The 24,133-nt window shown below is 35.4% G+C and overlaps 1 pseudogene; it reads left to right on the top strand.

Annotated features, from left to right (window-relative positions):
* The first annotated feature begins 2,149 nt into the window (after positions 1-2,149).
* Positions 2,150-3,772, top strand: LOC140526587 (mitochondrial glutathione transporter SLC25A39 pseudogene; annotated as a pseudogene).
* The last annotated feature ends 20,361 nt before the right edge of the window (positions 3,773-24,133 follow it).

Genomic DNA, 24,133 nt, shown 5'->3' on the forward strand with positions numbered 1-24,133 from the left:
TTACTATTCCTATGAGCCAGAAGATGACTGACTCTGTATGAGTGGTTCTGATGGGGGGGGAGTTGGTGCATGTGCTTGGACCCCAATTCTAAAATCAAATTTCTCTCTAAAAATCACATTTCTCCTCAGCCTTTAAACACTATCCCAGGCAATTTCTCCTAAGCACAAAGACACAGGCTTCCTTAGCAAAATTTTTTCCCTTTTCCTGAAACAGTAGCCAGCTGCACCTGTAGAATATATTAGTTTGAACCACCTGTGTACTGGCTGAATTGGCTCTGTACTGCTAGGTCATAACAACATTTTCTGCTCGCTGACCCTCATATATATCATATATATATATATACTCCCTTACATTTACTTTGTCTAACAAGACATTGATGACAACAACCTGGTATTCCTTAGTCAGTCCTGACTGTTAGTTAGCTTAGTGATATTTCAAACCTAAAACCACCCCTTCATGTAGCCCCTTCCTTTGGGCTATTTCCTAATGAACTCTGAGTAAAATACTTGCATAGTAGATACAAAAAGTATATGTTCCTTTAAGAACTAATCACTCTCTAATGCTGCCCTGAATCACCTAGTCATTACACTTGGCACATATTATACTATAGATTATACTATATAAACTCTACTTGTAACCCTCTAAGGTTGCAGATTCCCTAAATACTCTTGCCTGCCGAAAAGCATAATAAATCTTTACCACTTTGAACTTAAGAAGGCTTGCATATGTGAAATTCTTTTCCAGATTACCCACACAGGGAACTGCAGTCTTGGAGTTCCTTTATTGTTCCTCTATCTTTCCTGAACCCTCATCAGTTCTTTATCATTTATCATAATATGTAACAACATTTTATTCAATTATTGGATAATATATTTTGAATGAGAAGGAAGAATAAAGGCTACTTAGTTCAGCCCCTTCTTTTTAACAGTTTAGGGAATTTAAATAAGGAAACATTAAATAATTTACCTACAATGACATGGCTATTAAATATCTGAGTATGAATTTGAACCCAGTCTTTCTGACTCTTAAATCCCATGCTCGAGGCTTATGCCATGTTTCCTCACTGTTTTTCTAAGTGGTTTGACCATTTACACAAAATTGAGTGCTTGTATTTACAAGTACAATTTTAAAAAGCACAGCTTAGAAACTCTGAACAGAATATATAAGCAAATATTATAAATTCAAGTCTTTTCCTATAGTATGTATGATAATTTTGTGAGACCTTGATCACCCCTTTTTTCATACATAGTGCAACCTAAAAAAACAAGCATGATGGAATTGTATTGTATCAAATCAGAAACAAAGTATTTTCATGCAGGCTTAATTTCATTGTCTTCATTTGATTACATATATATGCAATCAATCTGTAAATTATCACCTTATCCAAAAAAATTAAAACATGACAAAGATTTCTCTGAGACAACTCTGTATTATGTTAATTAGATTTGTGGTTTATTCCTTGCTGTGGGGCTGTATGCCTATAATCAAAACCACACGAAGGCAGAGCTTAGTCAAATTTAACTCCAATATCTGGAGTTAAATGCAACATTAATATGGTTAGCCCTCAAGATTAGGCTTTTCAGTAGTCCATGTATTTACTCTGGATGAAATAGGGACATTCAATATTGAAAGAATGAGATCAGAATATTTCATACTTTAAATAAGTAAAGATTGTTTACTGATTCAAAAAATATTCTAGAATCCATATATTTTTTTTCAGTTCATACTGTTGTTGTTTCTATATCTTATATTCCTAACAAGAATCATATGCTAGAGGTGAAGCAAATGCAGTAGTGTTGTTGTTGTTCAATTGTATCCAACTTTTTGTGACTCCATTTAGGGTTTTCTTGGCAAAGATATTAGTGTCTCACCATTTCCTTATCAAGCTCATTTTATGGGTGAAGAACTAAGCAAACAGGATTAAGTGACTTGATCAAGGTCATACAGCTATTAAGTATCTGAAGCCAGAATTGAACTTAGCAAGATGAGTCTTACCGACTTTAGACCCGTGTATCATCAAGCACTCTGGCTCTCAGGAGGGCCTGCTGCACACGTTCTTAGATCTGCTTTTTAAAAGGAAAGCAACTTTTGAGGGGTCAATAATCACTTTAATCAAACACATATACCAACAGAGAAAATACAGAGGAACCCGGGCTCCTCTTTCTAAAGCGGAGAGCGCCTGGCGATGGGCCCGAGGCCGGGGAGGGCCGGGATGGCCTCCGGAGGACCCTCGCCGCCCCCGGGACTCGGCGCTTCTCCACCGGCCACCCACGCGTGAAGCAAGAGACAGTGTAATGGCAGAGAAGGCACCTGGGGGCATTAGCCCCCTGCAGCAGATGGTGGCATCAGGCACAGGGGCCCTTGTTACCTCCATTTTTATGACCCCGCTGGATGTGGTAAAGGTCCGACTACAGTCCCAGCGTCCTTCTCCCACCAATGGGCTGGCACAGTCCCAGGGATCCTGGAGCATCCCCTATACTAAATGGAAATGTATGCTTTACTGCAATGGCATTCTAGAGCCCCTCTATCTGTGTCAGAATGGGTCTCGATGTGCTGTCTGGTACCAACATCCTGCCTACTTCACAGGCACCATGGATGCCTTTGTGAAGATTATTCGGCACGAAGGTGCCAGGACCCTGTGGATTGGCCTTCCCGCAACTCTAGTGATGACAGTGCCTGCCACCGCCATTTACTTTACCACCTATGACCAGCTTAAGGGTTTCTTATGCAGCCGAGCTATTACTTCAGACCTTTATGCACCCATGGTGGCAGGAGCTATGGCCCAATTGGGCACCGTGACTGTGATCAGCCCCCTGGAGCTGGTGAGAACAAAACTTCAGGCCCAGCATCTGTCCTACCGTGAACTTGGGGCCTGTGTCAGGGCAGCAGTGTGCCAAGGTGGCTGGCGCTCTCTGTGGCTTGGCTGGGGTGCCACTGCATTGAGGGATGTGCCTTTTTCAGCTCTGTACTGGTTTAACTATGAGTTAGCGAAGACGTGGCTATGCAAGATGGCATCCAAGGACCGGACTTCAGTCAGTATCAGCTTCGTGGCTGGAGCTTTCTCAGGAACAGTGGCCGCTGTGCTCACACTACCTTTTGACGTGGTGAAAACTCAGCGTCAGATGGAGCTGGGAAGTGTGGGAGCCTTGAGAGTGACATCCCCACGTTCCCCTTCCACCTGGCTGCTGCTCCGACGAATTCAAGCTGAGTCTGGGGCCAGAGGACTCTTTGCAGGCTTCCTCCCACGGATCATCAAAGCAGCCCCCTCCTGTGCCATCATGATCAGCACCTATGAATTTAGCAAAAATTTTTTCCAGAGACTGAACCTGGAAAAATGCCCTCGGGGACCCTGAGGGGAGAGTGGGAGAGAGAAATGGAAGCTACCAACCTCCAAGGTCTCCTGAGGAGACCAACTGTGGCCCTCAGCAGGAAGAGGGAACTTAAGACAAACCTTTCTTATCATGGGGGCTTGTGAAGCAGAGTGTCACCCTCTGTTCTGTATGGTCGAGGGTGAGTGACATGCCCACTCCACCTTCCCTACTACCTGGCAGTACTAGGGTACCATGCAGGGAACAAAACTCCCCTCTTTTTTCATATTTTCTTCCCACTTTCCTACAGACCAAATGCCCCCAGCTCTTGGTTCACCCCCTCCTTCCTCAGAAACAGAATCTGCTGTTGCCCCTTTGTTTTTTCCTCTGGACATCTGTCTCAGTCCCTGGTCCTGCTTTGTCTTAATCTCCCTCTTGTTGAATCCTTTAGATCCAAAAATGATGCTTTTCTGTTCAAAAAAAAAAAAAAAAACAGAGAAAATACAGACAGGACCAACAGCCTGGGCTTCCAACTGTCTGACCACAGGCAGTACATACATCATTAGCAGAGAGAGCACCACCAACAAAGCCAGAGGGCTTCTTAAAACGGCTGCCCAGAGTCTCATCTGTCACATGAACCTTCTTTTAAACATTAAACTCAAAAGCAAAACCTCACTTCAGAGTATATATACTTTTTTTCAGAGCTGGCGAACACAATCCCTTGTGACTCAGAGCCTCATTAGCAATCAACAAAAGGTGTGGGCCTCCATTGCAAACAAGCCTCCTCTAATCAAGCCTGCCTCAGTTGTCCCATGTGAGGCTTATCAATGGGCAAAGAAGATTTTTAACTTTCATTATAGCCCAGCACTCTATATCCTATGCCACCTAGCCGCCACAAGTGTAGCTATATCACCGATGTAATAAACAATTCTAAGATGACAACATCATTTTGAATTAAAAAAAGAGAGGGCTTATGCAAAATTCTAAACTGCTGAGTAAGTACTCCATTAGGCAACCCCTCTTCCCCTCCCCCCCACACATACACACAATCTTGTAGAATGACTTTATAGGACTTAACCTGGGTTTGTGTTCCATAACACTTAGATATATACCATTTCACCATATCCTTCCTGCTGTTGCAGTCTTTGTCAAAACAACCTGCAACTGCACAAGCAAGAGAACTCAACTCAACTCTCCCTCCCCCAATCAGTGTATAGGAAATGGAGTTTTAGTGAAACATATGAATATTTATGTATGAGGCTTACAGTCTGATGTGCTATAGTAGCACTCAGCCAGAGAAATACAGAATTGAAGGAAGTTAGGCAGGGTGTCACAGCATGAGTTTGACTGCATTGGACCTAAAGGAAAGGAGACTGGCATCTAGCTCTGCCAGTTTTGTACCCCAGGAAGTCACTTGAGGTAGAGACTCTAGTCACTGAAAAATGAAATCCCTAGCAAAGGAGGAAATTGAGATAGCTTTGAAATCCAGGAGAGAACTTAAGGTGAAGAAGTCAGAGAGCAAACAACTAGAAGAATAGAAATGGAGGAACAAAAGAAAAATTACCAAAGATCTAAGGAGAAGGCCACTCAATTAAAAGATTTGATCTCAGGCAGAAAATTCAGTGGAGGAAGATATGAAAAACAGAATGAGAGATACCTTTAGAATATCCAAATGAGACTGAATATCATTTAATTAATTTTATATGACAAAAGCATATGATGAGGTATAGGGCCCTGTATATTTTGAGAAAGTATGGAATTATAGAATGATTATAATGAATGATTCAAGAAAGAAATAAAAACTGTGAAAGCAAATTGTATGAAAAGCACGAAAGAAATAAGTAGCAAAATAAGAAAAAAATCAATGTAATATCAAACTTCACTAAAATAAAAAGAGAAATCAACTGTTTGGGAATTCAAGTACATGAAAATTAAGGGAAATCTGAAAGAAAAGAAGGAAAAAGCAATTATGTTAATATAATATGTAATCTTTATAGAAATAAAACAGTCATGTAGAGATATCATAAGGGTCAGAAGTTTTCCAGAAGAGTATGAGACGTCAAAAAATCTGAATGCAAAAAAAAAATAATACAGTGGAATACAAATAATAGAAAAAGCAATACAGGGGAATGCTCCAGAACTTCTGAACCTAGAGAAGAAACCGCCAATCCAAAAAATCCACACATTGCATTCAAGGAGGGAAAAACAGAACAAAAACATACAATAACAAATAGTTGTGTTTCAAACTTCAAAGCAAATAGTGGTAAAATGGAAAAATTCCAATGACAAACAATGAATTATGCATTTACCTGGAGAGAGACAAAACAAATACAAGTAGGAAAACGAATTTTCCAAGAGTTGGAGGAAACTAGAAAGAGAAAGAGACATATGAAGTTAAAAAATAAATCAATAACAAGAACAACAACGCAATACCAAAAAAGTGATCTCTTTCCAAAAATACTCAAGAATAGATGGCGGGAAGTGAAACATGAATAGTAAGATTGATGGAATAGTAGTGATGGAATGAAAAACCATAAAATAAACACCTCAGTATCCTCGCTACTTGTTATTTTGTGGAGCAAAAATGCAAAATGAAAAGACAAACAAAATAACCAAAAGATAAAAGAGAAGAAAGGGCAGTCGTGGGAGAAAAGGCATTGTATACATCTCAGGGAAAACAAGTTGTTGTTGTGTTTGTCATCCATTCTTGAAGAGGACCATGATATCAAGATGATGACATGACTTGCAGTTGACTTTGATCTGAATGAGGAAGAGCTGTGCAAGGTGATCAGCCTCACTTTCTCCTCCAGAGCCATTCTGGGTCCAGTGGCCTGATATTCATCAGGATGACTGGAGATGGCTCCTCAGAGAAAAATAAAGTCAAAATTGTATACCACTCTGACATAGTATTCTTCCACTTTATTGTTGTATATTCTACCCAACACTCAGGCATGGGCAAGAGTTTGGCCTTAAAGAGATGAGGAGAGGCAAAAATGAAAAGGAAGAAAGAGATGATGATGGTGATAACTTCAAAATAAATCCATTTTTCCAGTATTTTTTGATTGACATTTCAGTAACATTTTTTATGAGGAGGACAGGTAGCAGATGAAATGTAATGTCAGAAAAATATCAAGTAAGTTAATTTGGATGGAGCAAAAAATATATGTAGAGAAACATTGTGAGAAAAGTCTATAAAAACTATATCAGTTTGTATATTATCATAAAGGCAAAGTGGAGACATTGAAGACTTTTGAGTAGAAGATCTATATGGCCACATCCCCACATTAAGAATGTAAATGCAGCAGCTGTTTGGAACATGGATTAGAAATGGGAATGTCTGAATGCAGGGAGACTGATTAGAAGGCTCTTTACTGCAGTAGTTCAGAGATGATAGATGACAGTACCTGAGTGGCTGTAATATGAGTAGAAAGATATAGAGAGATGTCAAATGTTCTTAGTAAATACAAATGACCTTATTGATCACCCTCTTTTTGATACTCTTCACTTTAGATTTTTATAACATTACTCTATCCTGGTTCTTCTCATCCCTCTCTGACTACTTCTTATTTTCTTTTGTTGGATGTTCATCTAAGTTATGCCTAATATTGAAGAGTTGTCTTATAACCAGTATATCTTATTTGTAAATAGGAGTTCTCCTAAGTTCCTTACCTCCTGATTAGATTTTGAACTCCTTGAGAGCGGGGTTGTCATTTGCTTTCTTTATATCCCCAAAGGTTAGCACAGTCTCTGGCACATAATAGGCATTTAATAAATGCTTATTGACTTGCCAGCCAGACTTTACCACTGATTGAATATAGAATGAGACAAAGAGAGAGAAAGAGGGAGAGTTGTCTCAAGTGTTATCAATGCAAGGCATTTTCAAGAAAAACATGATCATTCATTTGTAGACAGCAATGGCTTTAATGGAAGTAGATTATCTTATTTAGAATCAATCAGTGGTTAATCTCAACTCTTTTTTGATTTGTTTGAATCAAAACATTTGCTACTGACATAAACACAATTCTTGTACATGAAACATTTGGCTGCACATTTGTACATTTCAATATATCTATATACAAAACAAAATTACTGTATATAGTAATTATCTGTTGTAGTACAATTTTCTCAGGACCTATTTGATTTTCTGCAGAGACCTATCATTAGCCCATGAAATTACTTTTGTTAAGAGAGCTACATAAAACCTGCAGTAAACCAACTGAGCTGTAAACAGAAAAGTCAATGTTGGTACTTTTTTAGCAATAAGGTCATCAATCCTTTCAAACCTCAGGATGGCTACATGGGAGGAAAAAAAGTCCCTAAGTCTCAAAATAAAGAAAATTGACTTTTAAGCTCATTTTTATAGGTACAAAATATGAACATAGTACTGTGGATTCAGTAGTTTTTCATATTAAAAATTTGATAAAAAACACAATTTAAAATGAAGGAAAAGAAGAATTACAAAATCAAAAGACATGTAAATAATTTAAGTAAAAATTTATCTTTTTTTCACCGTTATTTTCATACCTTGATTTTGTAACAAACTTTAGAGTATTTTATAAGAGTCATATAATCATAGATTTGTTAGGAAGTTTGTTTCTTCTCCAATACTAAGACCAAAGTAATAGAAGACAATATTAAAGCCCTGGAATGATGCAGAGAACCCTAATGAAAGAATTCAAGTCACAAGTTAAATGGTCATGGAGAGACTTCCAGAAAAAGTGATCACCAAGATGGCAGACTAGACATTTTCTTTGATCCCTATGACCTTTAAATATATACAAAACAGAAATTATGGAGGTACAGCCAAGATGGTGGAGTGAGAGCAGCTAGTCACCTGAGTTCTTAGATAAACTCCCTCAGATACTAATAAAAAGAGAATCTGACCAAATTTTGGAGGTGCAGAATCCAATAGGAGACAAACTGGTAGATTCACAGCCCAGGAAAGATTGGAAGGTTGATGGGAAGTATCTGTTGCTCAAGGATAGAGGAGTATAGAGCCCACAGCACAGCTTCCCTACCAGGGCAGGGCCAATCAGGAAAGCCACAGGGCAATATGAGGAAGCAGCAGCACAGCAGGATAGCAGCTCAGGGAGAGGGTCAAGTGGAACCGAGTGAGAGTCACAGAAGGAGGCCCAGGTATCTGCAGCAGCTGCTCCTGAGACTTTCAGCCTGCAAATAAAATGTCTGTAAGCATCTACTTGAACTTCTGGGAACCAAAATGGCAGAGTGATGAATGAATGTTCTCTCCCCCTTCCCTTGTTGACCTTGAAAGAACCATAAAATATTTCCCCAGAAAATCCTGGATCAGTGGGATCAGCAGAACAGGAAAACAGTCTCATAACACCTTTGGCTAGGAAAATAGCTAAGGGGGATTCCTCTTACTGTGGTAGAGGACAGGAGTCCCATGGGGGTAGAATCTCCCACTAGGATGTCAGGCATGCTTCAGGGAAAACTGGAAGATATTACAGCAGCCAACCAGGCAGGATCACCAAGCACTAACATTTCCTTTATTCTAGCTCAGCTGAGGAGACATCACGTCACCACTCCTCCACAACTAACAAGCTAGCTCCAGGGGTAATCCATGGAGACACAAACAGAACTCACCTTTTCTTCCTCACACCAGCCAACTTAGCACCAGGTTCTCTAGTTTCTAGCTGAAAGGTGTGTGTGTGTGTGTGTGTGTGTGTGTGTGTGTGTGTGTGTGTGCATGCGTGTGTGTGTGTATGTCCTTCGTTGCCAAAGAAGACCATTCCATTACAGAAATAATAATGTGACTTGCACTTGACTTTGTTTTTTCAGTGAAAGAGGAATGTGCAGGTCACCAGTCTCACTTCTCCTCCAGAGTCATCTGAATTCAGTGACCAGATATTCATAAGGGTGACTGGAGATGACCCAGGATGAGGCAATTGTGGTTAGGTGACTTGTCCAAGGTCACACAACCAGTTGAGTGTCAAGTCTGTGAGGTGAGATTTGAACTCAGGTCCTTCTAACTCCTAAAATGGTGCTCTATCCACTGCATCACCTAGCTGTCCCAAGCTGAAACGACCAGAGGCCACAACACACAAAGCCTCACCATCATGAGCATGAAGCAAAGGAGGAAGGAAAAGACCATAAAATCTTTCTATGGGGACAAGGACCAAAACATGAATACCAAAGAGGTCAGTATTGAGACTGTACTCCCATTTGATACTTCAGAAGGGTCTAGGAACTGCTCACATGCACAAAGAGCACTACTGGAACAACTGAAGAAGGAAATAGAAGAAAAAATGACCAATGATATTAAAAGTATGAAAAGAGAATGAACTAAAGAGAATGGCTCCTTAAAAACGAAAATTGAACAAATGGAAAAGGAAACACAAAACCTTACTGGGAAAATTGAACAAATGGAAAAGTAAGTACAAAAACTCACTGGAGAAAATAATTTCCTGAAAGGAATAACTGGACAGACAGAAAAGGAGATACAAAAGTTAACTGAACAAAACAATTTGATGAAAATTGGAATTGGACAAGTAGAAGTTAATGACTATATGGGACATGAGAATCAGTCAAACAAAATCTAAAGAATGAAAAGATAGAAAAAAAATGTAAAATATCTAATTGCAAAAGCAACTGACCTGGAAAATAGATCCAGGAGAGGATAGTTAAGAATTATTGGTCTACCAGAAAGTCATGATGAAAAAAGGGAGTTCAGATAATATATTCCAAGAAATTATCAAAGAAAACTGCCCAAAAGTGCTAGATCCAGAAGGAAAAATAGTCATCAAAAGAATCCACTGTTTACCTCCCAAATGGGGTACTAAACTAAAAACACCAAGAAATATTGTTATCAAATTGCAGAACAATCAATTAAAGAAGAAAATACTACAGGCAGCTAGAAAGAAACCATTTAAATATTGAGGAGCTACGGTGAGCATCACACAGGACCTTGCAACTTCTATATTAAAAGAAAGAAGGAATTGGAATATGATATTTCGTAAGGCAAAGGACCTGGGACTACAAACAAAGATCACTTACACAGCAAAAGTCAGCATAACATTACAGGCAAGGAGACGGACATTCAGCGAAATAAGGGATTTTCAGACCTTCCTGACAAAAAGGTTAGAACTCAATAGAAAATCTGATCTTCAAACGCAAGTCTCAAGGGAGACAAAAAAATGTAAACAGGGGAAAAAAAACCCCAAAAAGTCTTGTTACTCAATATGATTAAACTGTTTAACTCCCTACAAGGGAAGATGATACTTGTTAATCTTGAGAATTGTATATCTATTATGAAACATGAAAGGGATATACAGAGATAGAGGGAACAAGTATAAAGTAAATTATGTGATGGTATAAATGTGATTTAAACATTCGAAGGGACTGTAGCAGGAGATGTGAGCAGGAGGAATCAGAAAACCATAAATTACATCACAGGAAGAAGTAAAAAATTATATTACAGTAGAGGGAAAGAAGAGAGGGAGATGAGAATTGTTTGAAAGGTACTCTCATCTGATTTGGTTCAGGCAGAGAAAAACATACATAATTAAGTATATAAATCTAACTAGTGTATAGGCAGTATGAAGGTAAAGGGGAAAAAGGGGAGGGTGGCTAAAGGGGAGGGAAGAAGTAGTAAGGGTAAATGGCAGTAAAAGGGAGTGGCACTAAGAGAAGGAAGGGAAGACTGTGAGAGGTGGTGGTCAAAAATTAAAACTCTTTTGTGGAGGGGAAGGGAGAAGGGAGAATTAAGAGCAAAAATGGTGGGAAAGAGGATAGAGGGAAAGACACAAATAATAATCATAACTATGAGTGTAACTGGGGTGGATTCTCCCATAAAACAGAGACGGATAGCAGAATGGATTAAAAGCCATAATCCAACAATATGTTCTTTACAAGAAACACATTTGAAACGAGGGGATACATACAGGGGTAAAAACAAAAGGTTGGAGCAGAATATATTGTGCTTCAGCTGATGTAAGAAAAGCAGGGGCAGCAAGCCTAATCTCAGAAAAAGTAAAAGCATAAATAGATCTAATCAAAAGAGGTAAGGAAGGAAAGTATATCCAGTTAAAAGGCACCATAGAAAATGAAGCAATAACATTACTAAACATATAAGATCCAAGAGGTGTAGCATCCAGATTCTTAGAGGTGAAGTTAAGGGAGTTACAGGAAGAAATAGACAGCAAAACTATATTAATGGGGAACCTTAATCTCCTCTTCTCTGAACTTGATAAATCTAACCTTAAAATAAACGAGAAAGAAGTTAAGGAGGTGAATAGAATGCTGGATAAGGTAGATATGATATATCTTTGGAGAAAATTGAACGGGGATAGAAAGAAATATACTTTTTTCTCAGCAGCACATGGTAGATATACAAAAACTGACCATGCACTATGGGATAAAAAACATCAAAATTCAGTACAGAAAGGCAGATAGGAAATGCATCCTTCTCAGATCATAATGCAATAAAAATCATATGCAATAAAAGGCCATTGAAAGATAGATCAAAAATTAATTGGAAATTAAATAATCTAATCCTGTTTTAAACAACAAATCATAGAAACAACCAGCAATTCAAGACAATGACAATAATGAGACAACGTAGCAAATCTTATCAGATACTGCAAAAGAAGTTCTCAGGGGAAGCTTTATATCTCTGAATGCCTACATGAATAAAATAGAGGAAGAGGAGATCAATAAATTGGACACACAGCTGAAAAACCTAGAAAAAGAACAATTTGAAAATCCCCAAGTACATACCAAATTAGAAATATTGAAAACCAAAAGAAAGATTAACAAAATTGAAATTAAGAAAACTATTGACCTAATAAATAAAACAAGGAGTTGCTTTTATAAAAAATCAATAAAACTGATAAAATTTGGTTAATTTCATTAAAAAAAAGAAAGAAGAAAACCAAATCACCACTGTCACAAATGAAAAGGAGGAACTAACCTCCAAGGAGGAGGATATTAAAACCATTATTAGAAATTACTTTGCCCAACTTTATGCCTATAAATTTGACAATATAAATGAGATAAATGATTATTTTAAAAAGTATAAATTGCCCAGATTAATAGATGAGGAATTTGAATACTTAAGAACCACATCTCAGAAAAAGAAATTGAACAAGCCACCAATGAACTCCCTAGGAAAAAATCTACAGAGCTGGATGGATTTGCAAGTGAATTCTATCAAACATTTAAAGAACAATTAATTACAATACTATATAGATTTTTTCAGAAAATTGGGGAAGAGAGGGTCCTCCCAAATTCTCTTTTATGATGCAAATATGGTTTTGATACCTAAACCAGGAAGAGACAAAACAGAAAAAAATTATAGATCAATTTCTCTAATGAATACAGATACAAAAATCATAAATAAGATTGTAGCAAAAAGAATACAGAAATTTATCATGAGAATAATACATTATGATCAGGTAGGATTCATACTGGGAATGCAGGGCTGGTTCAATACTAGGAAAACTTTTAGCATTTTTGATCATATAAACAACAAAACTGACACAAACCACATGATTATCTCAATAGTTGCAGAAAAAGCTTGGGACAAAATACAAAACCCATTCCTATTAAAAATCATTAGAGGGCATAGGAATTAAGGGAACTTTCCATAAAATAATAAGCAATATCTACTTAAAACATTCAGCAAATTATATGCAATGGAAATAAATTAGATGGATTTCCTATAAGATCATGGGTGAAACAAAGATGTCCATTATCACAACTATTATTCAAAATGGTACTAGAAATGTTAACTGTAGCAATTAGAGAAAATAAAAAATTTGAAGGAATCAGAATAGTCAAGGAAGCAACGAAGTTATCACTCTTTGCAGATGACATGATGATATACGTAGAGAATCCCAGAGATTCAAGTAAAAACCTGCTTCAAATAGTAAACAACTTTGGCAAAGTTGGAGGTTACAAAATACACCCCCACACATCTTCTGTATTTCCGTATATTACTAAAAAAAACTCAACAGTGAGAGATAGAAAGAGAAATCCCATTTAAAGCTAGGATAGACACCATTAAATATTTCAGGGTCTGAATGCCTAAGCAAATCCAGGGACTACAAGAGCACAATTACAGGATACTTTTCGCACAGATAAAGGCAGATCTAAGTAACTGGAAAAACATCAGTTTCCTATGAGTAGGCTGAGCCAATATAATAAAAATGACAATTCTACCTAAATGAATTTAATTATTTAGTGCCATAGCAATCAAAGTATCTGATAGTTATTAACTAGAGGTGGAAAAAATAATATCAAAATTCATCTGGAAGAACAAAAGGTCCAGAATAGCAAGGGAACTAATAAAAATAAATGCTAGGGAAGGTGACCTAGCTCTATCAGGTCTCAAATTGTATTATAAAGCAGCAATTACCAAAAGCATTTGGTACAGGCTAAGAGACAGAAAGGTAGACAAGTGGAATAAGTTAGGTGTGCAAGACACAATAGGCAGCCAGTATAGCAATCTACTATTTGATAAACCCAAAGATCCAAGGTTCTTCGATAAGAACTCACTATTTGACAGCAATTGCTGGGAAAACTGGATAAAAATGTGGCAGAAACTAGGCATACATCAACGCCTGACATGTACACAAGAATAAAGTCCCAATGGGTACATGATCTAGGTATATAGAGTGATACTATAAATAAATTAGTGGAGCAAGGAGTAGTGCATTAATCAGATTTATGGAGAAGGGAAGAACTTTTGACTAAAGAAGAGATAGAAAGCTTTATGAAGAGCAAAACTGATCATTTTGATTACATTAAAATGAAAAGTTATTGCACAACCAAATCCAATGCAACCAAGATTATGATGAAATCACAAAACTGGGAAAGAATTTTTGCAAATAGTGTCTGTGATAAAGGTCTCATTTTCAATCTTCAGTTACAAGTTTCACCAAAAAAGAGAGGGAAGAAGAGACGGAAAATGTAGACTTAAAGAAAATCCTAGCAGAATAAAAAAATAAAGAAATTATGCTCACTATGCAAGCAAAACATACTAATCAGAGACAATCTAAGGATCTTAGATCATTCAGAAGAACATGACAGTACAACAAAAGCTTAATACCATAATGAAGTAAGTGATAAAATAAAATTACCTGGAACTTATTTTTAACTAATTTATTATCTTAAATTAATTTACAATTTTTATTTATTTCTTTAAATATTTCCCAACTACAATTAAAAATATTGAGTTGCAAATTATCTCCTTCCTTCTTGCCCCAATTCTATCCTTGAGAAGGCAAGCAGTTTGATATAGATCATACATGTAAAGCCATGCAAGACATTTCCATAATAAAACAGATTTGCATAATAAAACAGAAAAAAACAGATACAAAGAAGCAAGAAAAATAAAGTGTAAAACTTTGATTCAATGTGCATTCAGAATTGATCAGTTCTCTTTATGGAGGTGGATAGCATTTTTTATCGCAGGTCCTTCAGAATTGTCTTAGATCATTATTTTAATAAGTAACTGAGTACAGCTGATCATCTTTACAGTATCACTGTTACTGGGCACAATATTCTCCCAGATCTACTAACTTTAGCTTGTGTGAGTTCATATGTCTTCCCAGGTTTTTCTGATGCCAACCTGATCATACCACAACTTATCTAGATATTTTTCAAGCAATAGCAATCATATATATATATACATGCATGCATATATGTATGTGCGTATCATTAGATCTTTCCCCTCCTTCTCTTTCATTTCTTTGGAATATAACCCTAGTAGTGGTAGTGTTGGATTAAAAGGCATGCAGAATTTTAATTTTGCCTTTTGGTTAGAGTTCCAAATAGTTCTTCAATAATATTGGACTAGTTCACAGTCCCACCAAAAGTGCATTAGTGTCCCAATTTTTCAACATCACCACGAGAAATTGACATTTTTTCTTTTATGTCATATTATCCAGTCTCATAGGTGTCATGTGAAATCTCAGAGTTGTTTTAATTCAAATTTCTCTAATCACTAGTGATTTAAAGCAGTTTTTTCATGTTAGTATTGATACCTTTGGTTTTTTTCTTCTGAAAACTGCCTGTTCTTATTCTTTGGTAATTTATCAACAGAGAAATGGTTCTTATTTTTTATAAATTAAGCTCAGTAAAATAGAGAAAGTTTGTAGAAAGCTAAGCTTGAGATGTGTTTTGTGCATTTTGTTTGAATTCTACTTTGATTAATTGAGTTTTTCCCCCTCTGTGCATATGTGCTTTTGGAGAGGCAGTGTGATAGATTGAATATAGTGATGGTCAGGAGACCTATGTGTGAATGTCACCTTAGATACTTCTCTCTTTGACCATGGTCAAGAGACTTAGCCTCCAGGAGTCTAGGTTTCCTAGTTTGTAAATAAATCCCAATGGTTGTTCACAAACACAAAGAAGAAAGCCAACCCAAAGAGAAATGGATAGGTCTAATTATCACTCGTGGACATGCACATAGAGAAGCTAGGAAAGAAAGTGAAAGGATAACTAGAAATGAGGACAAAATAAAAATATGTGTATCCAATGGTCTTTTTGGATTAATCATAAAGAAGAATAATTTAAAGTACTGTTAAATGTTTTATTATACAGAATAGGAAAAGGAAAATCATTCAAAAAGGATTGAGAACCAGAAAGAGAGAATAAGTTCACTTCAGAGAAAACAATCAGAAAAAGATGAGCTTTTCCTGTGATCTCCAATTTCACAGTATTTTTGAGTACTAATATTTTATTTTGCCATGGCAGACAATTCTAATCATTCAAGTATAAAGTATTATCTCCTAGGATTTTTAAACAAAATTTCACAGTGATGGTTATAACTTATACTAAACTAAGCTTAAACTTTGGGAAAAGAAAAAAAATGAGTTTGGGTGTTAAACTTAATGTATATACAAATTCTGTTCATTATATTTGACAGTTTTTTGCCATTTAATGCTATTTTCATATATGTTGTAGTCATTAGATGGTTTGTCATTTTAACACTGCAGTCGTCATTCTGCACCTCACTTTATATACCTTTCCATATTTCTTTGAATTTTTATATTAATTTTTCCTTATAATTCACATTCTCTCCTGAACAACAAAACAACATACAAAGGTATAATTGTCATTTCTGCTTCCCCATGTCAAGTTTGTAGTGTTCTTTATTGTCTTGTTTCTCAACATAAATGTTAAAGTCCTGCACGCAAGTTCAAGACATTAACTCTTCAATGTGATGTGACTATAAACTTTTGTGAAAAAATATATATAGGTGACTTAGTAAACTTTACATTTAATATTAATCAACATAACAACTAAATACTTCATGAATCTTTGATTTCATCAATGTGCTTATTTCCTCTATTGACTCATACAAATGCTTTATGATAGTGGACAGTTTAATAGTTACTTGAATGATAAACTGAATTCCCTGAGAAGTTTCATCCTCATATTTAGTTAGGCTGTTTTTCAAATAAAAGATATATAATATGTCACCCAAAACTTTCTTCAGCTTAAAGATATCTGACAGAATATGAATTCCATTGACATATCTTTCAAGAACCAGGATCAACTGGGTCAACACAAAACAATGAGTTTACAGAATAGGAAAAGTAGTGTGATCTGTCATCCAAAAGTTATTGTGATTTTCAGTTACATTAATAGAGGTGCCCAGAATAAGGAAGGTTCTTGTTTCATTGATTAAACCATATCTGGATTGTTGCATGCAGGTCGATGTTTTAAGGGCAATACTGACAAATGAGAACAGATTAAATAGGAGCAACTAAAATGATAAAAGAACTACAGATCTTTCCATACACATATCATGTAAAAAAAAGAAATAAATTTTTATCCTGAAATAAAGAGTCATCCAGTGTCGAAAAGCTGCAAAGTTTGAAAGAGATTAAATTTCTAATTCTTAGGACAAAATGAAAGAAGAAATGGGTTGCAAAGAAATAGATATAGGTTTGATTTCCTGAAACATACACACACACACACACACACACACACACACACACAGTAACTAAAAATTACCAAAACTGAAACAGGTCGCCATGGACCACAATGGAAATCTTCATTTGTATCCAATTGTAATTGGATGATTACAATTTGCAAATGATATAGATTTTATTTCTGTTCAAATATGGGTTAGAGTGAAAGACATCTGAAGTTATATCCAGTTCTGAAATTTTGCTTTTATCTATTTTCCTGTGGCTTCACCTGAACTTAACCTGACTTCACATACTCCCATATACTTATTAACTTTAAAACCTTGTATTCACATCAATCCTGCATTTGACTGATTGATAACTTTTATGAAACCTTTAGATGTGCTAGCATAATATCTATAAAAGCGAGTTATCAGCTATTTTAGAATAAAACAAAACGATGGAGGGGTGAAACAGATAGGTCAACCACATTCTTCAAATACTTAACTATTCATTATGAACTCTGAATAGTTTTAGTTAACCCCATCTCTTCTAATCCTCTTAAATTAATATACCTAAGAACTACTGTATAATTTCCAATATGTTTTCATTTCTAATGGGAGGAGTCCCTTGTTTTTTTAATTCCTTTAATCTATCAAGAATTTGAATAGCTCTTTGTTATTGAACACTTTGAGATTTCAATTTGAAGGAGGAAATCCTGGGGATTTTAGAAGTCTAGGCCCATCTTTAACAAGCTGCATTTCTAATCATCCCAAATAATATCTGATATCTACCCCAACATCAATTAAATGGTTTGTTGAGCCCCTCAGGGCCATTATTATAGCTTCACCATGCATCCCATTATTACCACAGTAAGCAGTCTAGGAAGAGAATATAATTGAAGTATGCTTCATTAATATAACCCTGAAAATACCCATTGGTCCTCTTACCCAGAACAAACGATATTTATAGCTCACTAGCCATATGTAATGTTAATTTCATTTCTTCTTACCCTTCAAACCTCTGAAGAAAAGGCTAGGTAGGAAAAGGAGAGAGTGTTTAAACTGTTTATTATTGTTATAAGACACTTACTAGGCTACATTTCAGGAACTAGGTCCTAAATATGAGTAGCAACTACACATGTAAGGAAGAGGCTCTTTCTATTTGTTCCTTTTTCAACTTGAAAAAAAATCTTTTTAATGTGAACTTTTATCATCAACAAAAATAAACATTCTAAAATATGATAAAGGAATAAAATATATGAAACTAAATTTTTATCATACTTCATTTTTTTATTTCATAAAAGATTAAAGAGAAGATTTTGAAGATACTTGTGAAGATATTTATGAAGTGAGCAGAATTATGTAAACAAAACCAAGAAAACAATTTGTTGGTGTTGTAAAAATGGAAAATTATAAGAATTTTAATAAATAAATTACCAAACATTCTTTTGAGAGGACTGTAGTGCCAATACGATATTCACAGCACCTATGGTGGCCATGAATATCCCAATACAATTCTGAATCATGAAATACAGAATGTCTCCACATGGAAGCCACAACCAAGATGTTTATTTAGATACCAGAAGGCCAAATTCATCATAGTAACAAAAATCTATGTACAATAAGAATCCAGAGAACAGCATATTTCCCCCTCTAGACTTCCCACAAAACAGTTCCATTAAATAAATCACAAGCAGGCCCTCTTAAACAAAATCACAAATAATCACTTTTATTCACACTAGCCAGCAGCCTGTCCTTCCTAGCTCTGATTGCTCTCATAATTGACTTCCTCTCAGCTCTGCTCTAGCTCTGGCTCTTCTTGTTCCACCCATTCAGCAAACTCCTCCCAACACAGATTCCATGTGACTCAGATTCATGTGACTGAAGCTTCCATGTGATGCAAGCAGGTCACATGGGCCTATTAATGAATGAGAAAGATATTCCCATTTTAAATTACCATTACAAGAATCAGTGAAGAATATTACCCATTTTATCACCATAAAGGTAATGAACTAATATGCAGAATAAAAAAAAAACACAGAAAAACACTTTGTGTGTGTGTTTGTGATGTGGTCAACATGGAGATTTATTTTGCTTAACTGTGCTTATATGATATAATATATCTTCTTTACTTCTTTCCTTCCTTTTTCCTTCCTTCCTTCCTTCTGTCAGAGTGAAGAGATGAGAGGGAGAAGAACATATCTGATAATTAAAAACAATTAAAAAGCAAATTATTTATTAAATAAGGTATTGATAATCAATTTGTCCTCTGTGTTCTTTTCTAAAATTCTAAAATGTCTGTATGTTTATGACTGGTTTTTGCTGTTTTTGCACCTTTAATAGAAAACTATTAACTCACTCCAAACCCCCACTATAGAAGCAATTCCTTTTAACAAGAAAATATAATTAGGTAAAACAAAGTAAGACATTGATTATCTGAAAATATCTATTTCCTTCAATATATCTCTATTCCATTACTTCTCCAATAGAAGTAGAAAGTACATACAATCTTCAGTTTTATAAAGTCTTGTTTGGTATTTGCACTGATCAGAATTCAGAAGACTATGAAAGAAATTGAATATTGTTATAATCAAAAATAGTTCTCTTGGTCATGCTTCTTTTACTCTATCACTTCTTATAATTGTTTAAGTTTCTATGAATTCTTCATATTTGTCATTTTTTCTGTTCAGCAATATCCCATTACTTTTCAATCCTTGAAAGCAAGGCTTGCTTTTTCTTAATCATCCCCAGAACTATCTAGCAAATAGTATTCGCTAAAAATGATTTTTGACTTCTTGATGTATACATATTTCAAATTTTCTAGCCATTTTCCAATTAATTTTATATGCGTACATGCATATGTATGTGTGTGCATATATACACACACATCAACACACATACACACACTTCATTTAAGTTATTACTAATAATGTGCTTCTGTAATACATCCACATATGTGTATATATATATATACATATCTCTATAAAGAGATAGTTAACTATTTATCCTCTATCTGTCCATCTATCATCTCTACTTAGTAATTTGGATGTAGAAACAATGTGTGATATCATGATGTCAAAGATATGCATAGTTTAAGCACTTTTAAGGTATAGTTTCAAATGGTTAGACCAATTCATATCTTCAATAAGATTAAATTTATATATAGTATTTTGTCAGAGCTTCTCCAACATTTGCCATTTTTATCATTTGTTCATCTTTGAAAATTTGATAGGTGTGAGAGGAATCCTCACAGTTATTTTAACTTGTATTTATTTTATTACTAATATTTGGGAATGCTATTTCATATTCTTGTTAATAACTTTATTCAAAAAATTCCTGTTCATACCACTTGACCTCTTATCTGTGTAGGGATTACTCTTATTTTGATACATCTGTATCAGTTTCCCACCTACCTTAAATATTTTATATTTGCCAGAGATGTTTGCAGTAAATATATATTTTTTTAAATCAACACTGTTTCGAGTTCTAAATGTTAATTGTGCTTGCACAAAAGCTTTTCACACACACACACACACACACACACACATACACATAATTTAATTTTCTTTTATCACCTTTATCCCTTGTGTAGATAAGAATTCCTCCTGAATGTCTTTTCCTTATTATCTCCCCCACTTTATTTTTGTTTTAATTATGATCTTTTTTTATAATGTTTTAATCAGTTCTACATGTGTAATTTATTGTAATACCTGGGAGAAGGTACTTTTCTGAACTTAATTTCTTCCAGATGAATTTCCAGGTTTCAATGAAGTTTTTGCTAAATAAGATGAGTTTGACACCTCTGGTAACTTTAGATTTATTTGCTCCATCTGTCTTCTTACTGGATCTCTGTTATCAAAATCAACTCACATATCTTTAAGAATAGATAGAGCAGATGAGAGATGGAACAACAAAGTGCATTATTTTGACCAAATCTTGCCACAAATGCTTCTGATTTTCAGAGGATAATAATACAGTGCCAAAATAAATATAAAGATTTCACTTTTCTACCTAAACATTTTGACAAGCAGAACAAGTTGTATTATACATCTCCTTCCTATTACTTTGGATAATTCTGATTCATTTTTAAATTTAAAATGAGTAAGAATCTCCAAGAGATCATAAAAATGGGAAAGGATCCCACATGTACGAAAATATTTATAGCAACACTCTTTGTGGTGGCCCAAAACTGGAAATCAAGGGGATGACCATCAACTAGGGAATGGCTGAATAAATTATGGTATATGAATGTAATGGAATACTATTGTGCTATAAGAAATGATAAACAAGAAGACTTCAGGGAGGTCTAGAAAGAATTATATGATCTGATGCTGAGCAAAAGGAGCAAAACCAGGAAAACTTGGTGCACAGCAATGATCACAGTGTGTGAGAGTTTTTTCTGGTGGACTTGCAACTTCATTGCAATGCAAGGTCCCAATGGTCTTCTAAGGCAAAATGTCTTCCACATCCAGAGAAAGAACTGTGGAATTCAATCTCAGAATGCAGCAGATCATTGTGTGTGTGTGTGTGTGTGTGTGTGTGTGTGTGTGTGTGTGTGTGTGTGTCACGTTTTGGTTTGTGAGGTGATTTCTTCCACTCATTTTAATTCTTCTACACAGCATGACTATAGTGAAAATGTATTTAATAGGAATGTATATGTAAAACCTATACAAAATTGTATGCTGTCTCAGGGAGGAAGGGGAGAGGTAAGGAGGTGGGAGGAAAAAATAATAACCTAAATTATTTAGTGATTGTAGAACACTAAAAATAAATAAAATTAATTAATCTATTAAAATGATTAAGAAATAGAGTAATGGGGCATTAACAAACATAAATTTCACCTATATGTAGTGAGAAATTCTTCCTTACTTCTCTGATGAACTCATTAACTATTGCATCTAAGAAGCATTTGGTCTTTTAGTAATTATAAAACCAAGAAATCAAAAAGAACAATTTTCCTACAAATAGATTAACTATTATTTTTTTCATTCCGTGTTAAGAGACTAATTTTTTCCAATTATGTGAATCTTCGAAGTCCTTTGCAACACACAGCATTGATATTCACTAATATCATGTACTTAAAACACTATCATTTTTATTCCTATCAGACTCACTTTGTAGATAATCCTTATTTTGAAAAGGAAGAAAAAAATGTGGTCTTTGTATGCACTGCAGAGCTCACTGAATATAATTCAGCTAAATGTTTTATATGCAAATTATAGGGAATACTAGACCTTACCAAGCTTTTTCTAATTTGGTTAACTGCAACTTTTGTTACAATGTGGTTTCCTGGGAACTAGTTGGCTAAATAGAAATCTCTCCTGCAATAGAATGAATCAGAAAAACTATACTGGATTTTCATTAGAGAATTGGCAGAGACCCATAGTATTTTTTTTACATTTTCTTTATTCAATAAATTTGTTTTGAAAGTTTAACACATTTAAGAATAACTTTACACTCCTACTTTAATAAAATGCTAAAATTTCAATGTTTTAGTTTCTTTAGGGAGAAAGATAGAGATGAGATATGATTTCACTGGTGTAAGGAAATTTCAAGAAAAGAAATGACTTCTACTAATGTAGGTCTACATCAAGTTTGGAACTTAAAATCTTCATAGAGTTGCCAGAGAACTAAGGTAAAGTTCATTGTCCAGCATCAAAGAATCAGTACATATCAGAACCATAACTTGAACCACGATCTTCCTGTCTTTGGGGCCCACTATTTTTCCATTACCTTGTACTGTCCGAATTTTTTCAATTTTTTAAAAGATGAGTGATGTCATCAATCTGGACATTCCTACTATTTCTACTAAACACAATTATTCCACATAATTGTATCCTCCTTCATGAGATTATGTGGTCCAAATAATTCATTACTTGGTGTTAAATGTCACTTTCTCTACTCCAAAATATCCTCCACACTGTGATCAAAGTGATTTTCCTTAAGCATCTGTCTCAGTATGTCATTTTCCTAGGTAAGAAAACAATAAAAAAACAAACAAACAAACAATGACTCTCTAATATCTCTACAATCAAATATATATATACATACATATATGTGTGTGTATTTGTGTACACACACACACACACATACACACACACATATAAGTGTATATTTATTTATTTATAGCCCTTTTCTTTCTGGCATCAAACTCCTTTTTCTAGTTTTATTACAAACTAATCCCCTTTCCACAATCAACAATCCACCCAAATTGGCTTCTCAGTTTTCATATGGTTCTTCATCTCCTTTCACTGTGCCTTTGCCCTTAACTGTCCCAGTGCTGGACCACTACAGGACCAGATCTGTACCAGACAATCACACCTTTGCTAACTGGGAAGAGATCAGGAGTCCCAGGAGCATGGAGCCTCAGAACCAAAAACACTGGGAATCCAGGCATGCCTCAGCACTCCAAGGGAAATGGAAAGACACTAGGGTAGCCAGGATAATCAATAGAAAGAGGCTGAAAGAATGTAGGGAAGACTGAAGGAGGTGGTGGTCAAAAGTTAAAACTCTATTGTGGAGGGGAAGGGAGAAGGGTACACTAAAAGAATAAACTTGAGGAAAAGGATGGAGGGAAAGACACAGAGAGTAATCATAACTGTGAATGTGAATGGAATGAACTCTCCCACAAAACAGAGACAGATAGGAGAATGGATTACAAACCATAATCCAACAATATGTTTGTTACAAGGAAAACATTTGAAATGGGGGAATACACACAGGGTAAAGGTAAAAGATTGCAGCAGAATACTGTGCTTCACCTGATGTAAAAAAAGCAGGGATAGTAATTCTAATCTCAGACAAAGCAAAAGCAGAAAGAGATCTAATCAAAAAGACATAAAGAAGGAAACTGTGTCTTGCTAAAAGTTACCATAGACAATGAAGTAATATCATTATTAAACATATATGCTCCAAGTCACAAAGCATCAAAATTCTTAGAGGAGA

The sequence above is a fragment of the Notamacropus eugenii genome, chromosome 2 (assembly GCF_028372415.1).
Source record: "Notamacropus eugenii isolate mMacEug1 chromosome 2, mMacEug1.pri_v2, whole genome shotgun sequence".
NCBI classification, from domain to species: domain Eukaryota; kingdom Metazoa; phylum Chordata; class Mammalia; order Diprotodontia; family Macropodidae; genus Notamacropus; species Notamacropus eugenii.